Here is a 6,334-nt window from a genome sequence, read left to right as displayed (position 1 = left end):
CAGTGGTGGATGTTATATTAAGTGTTACAAGTGAAGCCTTGTCAATTTTGCAAAATATGCAAATTAATTCTGATATATTGCGGAGATGAAAACTTTGCAGAGCTGGAGTGACAGTGGAGCAGTTGTGGCAATCTCCAGGTTGGGGAATGAATAAGCCTGCGGTTGGTAATCATCTGTCAGCAATCAGGGCTTCTGAATATTTGCTCAACTGTTTCCCCAAGAGCACGTTTCTGCCAGAGTCTCTCCATCTGGGTAACACTGTCAGTGTCATAAAGCACACACCAACACTTAACCGTCCTATCTGTGTCTCAGCTGCCAGGGTCTCTGTTTGAGTTCGTGTTTGTGGCTGTGCGTGTCTGCAGCTATCCTCAACTTTATCATAATTATGTATCGATGAACACTTAAACTCGTGCGGAAAAAGAAAGAACGCCTTCTTCTAATTCTAAGGTTTCAGAATCAAGACATGAATACAGTGGCGTCAATTCAGTCGAAGCTAAGGTATGGCAAGGTTACGAGTCACAGAACTTAACTAGTATCAATCAACACGTCCAGAAAATACTCATCACAGAAGTCTATGTAGCTTATCTGTGTGGTCAAGAAAATCTTATTTCTAGTTAAAATGTCAAATTTTTAGTCAATAAATCTCATTACACTTAAAACAAGAGTCATCACCAGAAAAATAATTTATTTGATATTTTCACCTGTTTCAAGTAAATTTTCACTTGAAATAAGTAGAAAAATCTGCCAGTGGGACAAGATTATCTTCTCATTACAAGCAAAAAAATCTTGTTCCACTGGTAGATTTTTCCACTTATTTTAAGTGAAAATCAACTTGAAACAGGTGAAAATGCTTGTTTTTGAGTCTTTTCTTAAATGTAATGAGATTCTTTTTGACTAAAAATTAGACATTTTAACTAGAAATAAGACAAATATTCTTGTTAAGATTTTCAGTTTTTGCAGTGTATAATAACTAGTGAAATCAATCATGTTGTTCTGATTTGCATTTGTAGTTATTCTATATGTATTAAGTAATAGAATAATCAATACAAATAGACACAGAGTAATTCCATAAATGTATTTAAAAAACAAACATTTACATTTTCCCTTGAAGCCAAGGTGTGGCGGCTGCCATACCTTGGCATACTGAATTGACGCCCCTGCATGAATAGTCATCTGAGGTTTAAGGCAAACGCAGCCTCGGATGAACAATAACATATGACATAATATACAAACTTGATGCATAATGCAGAAGAAAAACCAAGTATCCAACAGTCTGCAGACCCACCTTCAGCAGCAATAACTTGAAGTAATTGTTTCCTGAATAATGTTATCATTCTCTTACAACATTGAGGAGGAATTTTGGCTGATTTTTCTTTACAACATTGCTTCATATCATTGAGGTGTAACAGCATTTGTTTATGCAAAGCTTTTTTAAGGTCTCATTGGGGTGGATTTCTGGATTTTAACCGAGCCAACTGATCCTTTTCTTTGACAATCACCCCGTTGCAGATTTCCCCGGTGTGCATGGGATAATGGTCCTGCAGATTGACACAGTTCTGACCAAACTTTTGCTGTCAAACAGCATGTACGTCAACAGTTAAATCCCTTTTACTGCTCAGAAAATCCTCAGCGCTATTGCAGCAGACTGGATGCAGAGGGGAGCAGGTATTTCTCTTTTTTTGTGCGTGCAGGTTGCAGTACATCGTAGCAAGTCCGGCATTCCTCTTCTTGATAACACTGTAACATGTTTAGACATCTGCGCCGGGGCGGGATTACAACATCAGACGCAAACATGCGTTTATCTTCTTATCAACAGATTTGGAAAACATCAAAAGATCACTGCACCCAAGACCTCACCTGGTTACACAACCCAGCTCCGCCAACATACTTCTGAGAGTGATGTGCACTGTTTCACTTTGGTTGAAGTCTTGAGCCAACCGTGGTGCCGGTGCATTCAGTGGGTGCCTGTCTTTCCGAGGCTGCGTGTTTGGAGTTATGCGTCTTGCTGATAAGAAGTGTTTGGGATGTGAATGTGTGATGATTAATGAGCATGCCGTCATCTTAAAAGATTGATGTAGGTGATCTGCCAAGGTTTCCTGTAGTGTTTTTTTTTCGTGTATTCTCTGGTGTTAGGCCCATCTTGACATCTTACATTTGCTCGATACAAGTTTAACCAAAATGAGTCCACACTAAGGACTGCCAAGCCCTTTCAGACATGATGTACCAAAGGGTTCATGGTTACCTAAATAAATGTGGCTGCAAACCATCACACCTCCACCACCGTGCTTGACAGTTGGCATGTGGTGCTTTTTGCTCGCATGCCATGTTTAGTTAAGACCAAACGTGGTGCAGTGCATCACATCTGGACTTCTTCATTTTGATCTTATTTGTCCGAAGACCATTGATCCATAAGTCTTGTGGCTGGTAATGCAATTTTTCTAACCTAAGCTGTTCGTACATGTTCCTTTTACAGAGAAGAGACCATTTTTCTGAGAAATCCTTCAACGAGTCATACATGTGCTGTTTTTTCTCGTTGTCTTGCCATGAATGTTAACATTTAACATGCTAAATGGGGCCTGCAGACACTGAGATGCAGCTTGTGAGTATTTTGACATTTGTGTCAAAGCATTTCAGTTTTTGACCTTGCGGTGAATCTTCTGGGACATCTACTCCTCAAAAGATTGGCAGCTGCCGTGAAAGTTTTCCTCTTGTGAATAATGTCTCACATAAGAATGATAGACTCCAAATTGCTTGCATATGGCCTTTCAATCCGTCGCAGACTGATGGGCAGCAGCAGTTTCATCTCTAAGATCATGTCCTGCTTAGCTTCATGCTCATCTTAATTGACTGCTCTCGACCTGCAGGTATCACCTGACCGGTGCTTCCTGTCTTCATTTCTATAGGAACAACACTTTGTTTTACGCACATTTGGCTTAGTTTTTATGAACACCCTAACACGCTCACATGTACAGACGTTTGCTATATCTTAAAACTGTGTCTGGCCTCACTCAGGATCCCTGGCGTTGGAATTAAAGGCAGACAATAAATATTAATGTTGTCCTCCAAAAAAGCATATTTTATACTCGGATAGGTTCTAAAAAGTATTTAACACATGTTCCAGATCTCACAGTGGCTGCAAAGACATCAATAACAAAAAAAAGACTCACCTGTCAGTGAAATGCTCATTTTACCTTTGGACTGGGTATACGATACCTAAGGATTGTGATGCCCAAAACTAACCAAACAGCAAGTACTAGAAAACAGTACGAAACACAAGCGTCAAGATTCGGTGTTGGGAGAAAACCTGTTACCACAGAACCAACAACCTCTTACTCAATTTTTGAAATGCCAAAATGTCTATAATTGTAGTTTTAGTGATCCTTTTAAGTTTAGGTTTTGATAATATATGTAAAAAGTTTATTTTTCTTTAAATGATGCTATCTTGTTAAAATAATTGTCCTGCTTGGGGTGAATGTTACAAGTGTGTGATACAAAAACCTTCCCTTCACCCGAAAATGTCATCTATAACCATGATCCAGGTATCCAAACTGCATTTCAGTTTGAAATATCTTTTTTAAAGGTGCAATATGAAAGTCTGCAAGCGTTCATCATTTTACGTGTTCACAAAAAAGCATGTGTTGCAGCTAAAGAAATCTGTAAAATGTTGTTTCAATGTTTTCACCATCACTTTCACTAGAAAACTAGACAAAAGACAAGCATCAGGATTTCGAGTCCTGTAACTTCAATCTCCATCGCCCTCCAGCCTCTTCACACAAACTTTGTAACTAGTACCAAAAGGAAGCATGGATGCCTTTACTGCCAGCGCATCATGGCACCAGTGACTGCAGATACCTGTTGGGTGGCAGGTGGAACATGATTCACTCTGACAAAAAAGGTCTGTAAATGATTTGATGCCCTGGGGACTAGAGGGTCCACGTCTGCTTTCATCCAAGCCACAAAGTTTCTGAACAGCTTTCTCCTGTTTTGTCTCTCTTCCCTTTAGTAACTGGCTCTAAATTTCCACTGTAAAAACAGAGGGAGAGTGACAGAAAAAGAGAAAAGTACGAGTGGAGCAAAGGTTTGTCGAATGCACATCAACTCAGAGCCCTACTGAGGGCGCTGAAGCCTCACACCAGCATGAATGAAGCCATGTGTTAATGCGCAGTCCATGTGAACGTAGAGAGATGGCTCTACTGTACGTGTGTCTGCTGAGGTGTAGGACATGTGCCCAAGCAAACACACCACACACACGGCCCACCGAAGTCGATACTTTACCTCACGCTCAGAGGAGACGGATTAGTTCCAATATTTGAGAAAGAATTACATTTTAAAATAGTAATGGTTGTGTATTCTTCTCCAAGTTATGCCAACTCACATGCTCATGGTCAAATCCAGTTAGTGTGTGTGTGTGGATACACGAATGTGCCTCTTAAACATGGGAAAAAAAGAAAACAAAAAAGAGGTAGTGAGGGTGAGGCAGAAAAAATTGTAAAGCACACATTTACATGAACATCAGAGGGCCCACACAAATTGTGATGTGAGTGTTTGTGCATTCCTGAGAGGGCCGTGAGTGGATCAAAGCGGCTGACACCCCGGGCCGTGTCCTCCTGAGGGAGCCAGCTGCCAGATCTGGGATCAGAGATCAGTGTCCTCCCTCCTCCTCCTCGCTCTCTGTGGGGTCTGTCACAGCAAGTTAGCACTTAGCCAGCGGCACTGATCAACAATCAGATTAGGACTCTCGCCGAATAATAGCAGTGACGTCTGGCAGCGAGGATGAGAATGCTCAAAGGAAAAGAAAAAAGAAAAAAAAAAAAAAGAGGAGCGAAACAAGGAGTGCTATTGTTTCATATTTTTCAGCATTAAAGTAGAAATCTTGTTTATCGCTGCTTTTGTTGTCGACTGATGGAAATAATAAGTGAACCCCGTGAGCCGTAGGTGTCGGCCAGGAACAAGCAGTTTCTGACTTTTCATCTCTCACTCTTTTTTTATTTTACTTACTGTGGAGCACAATGAAAATGAAAGGTGTGGCGGGGGAATCACGTTACCATGGCAACCAGCAACATGTGGCTCAACTTCTGGAAGACAAAACATATAAAATTGTGAGTTATAGTGATTCTTTTATCTTGTTCAAAAACACAAGTTTTTATAATATACGTAAAAAGGTTGTTTTTTTTAACAGATGTTTCTTGTTGAAATAATTTGCTTACATGTATGATACAAAAAAGGCTTCCCGTAGTCAAAAAAAGGCCAGCTATAAAAATGATGCTGGCATCATTTTATGTGTAAAAGCTTAATATGTTGCAGTCACACCAATCTTTAAATGTTTTCATCTTCTTTTTCTCTAGAAAACGAACACATTTTGTACACGTTTTTCTTCATCTTGATTACAGTTAAAAAGAAAAACACAAATCATCCTCGATACCTGTCGATGGAGTCTTTCGTGACCATGAGAACGTGGCGTGACAAGGAAGTGAGAAACAGCTCGAGCGCTTTGAAGAGCCCGACTTGGACAGCTAATGTTTGGGGAGACTGACAATTGGCACAAAAACGTTAATATAAGCAAGATGATGTGATCCAAATGTGCTTATAAAACACAGTACCGGTGGTAAAATGACTAAGTCCGATTGCCTTGGCCATTAGCTGCATATACGTGTATCCGTGTGGGTGTATGTATATGTGTGTGTGTGTGTGCAGTTCTGAGAGTGTGTGCGGGGACTCTGGTCAGCCCACCCGTTGTAGATGTGCTGCCAACTCTCGCTTGGCAGGAGCTTTGAAACCCTTCTTTACCTCAGCAGCGGTCAACAGTGTCAACAGTTCCATCAGACCACATGTACACGCCGAGCCCATGAATCAGTGTGACTGGGGCGTCTATGCACTCGCCTTTCTAATGATGTGTGATACAGGTTTGTGCGATCCGTGTGTGTGTGTGTGTGTGTGTGTGTGTGTGTGTGTGTGTGTGTGTGTGTGTGTGTGTGTGTGTGTGTGTGTGTGTGTGTGTGTGTGTGTTTTTGTCCAGAGGATACTTTTCCCTCCACATAAAAAGTTAGAATATCCACTCACCCTGTATCATATTTACACAAAATTATTTTTGAAATAAATGTATCCAGTCTTGAATGAATCTACTTCTGATGACACTCACTTCTGTATGAGTCTACGCCTTGATATTTGAAATTACATCCACCAGCTGTCAATAAGTGAGACCTGCTCGGCCGACGGTCTTGCCCGATGTTTATTATTTAAGTGTTTCTGATCTCTAATGACCTCTAGACAGGAGGAAGCAATGGCTTCCTCCTGTGCATTGACACGTCTGGAATACCAGCCATCTCATTTGCAT

This window comes from Cololabis saira, chromosome 8 (genome assembly GCF_033807715.1).
Source record: "Cololabis saira isolate AMF1-May2022 chromosome 8, fColSai1.1, whole genome shotgun sequence".
In the NCBI taxonomy this organism is placed as follows: Eukaryota; Metazoa; Chordata; class Actinopteri; order Beloniformes; family Belonidae; genus Cololabis; species Cololabis saira.
This window is presented reverse-complemented; position numbering follows the sequence as displayed.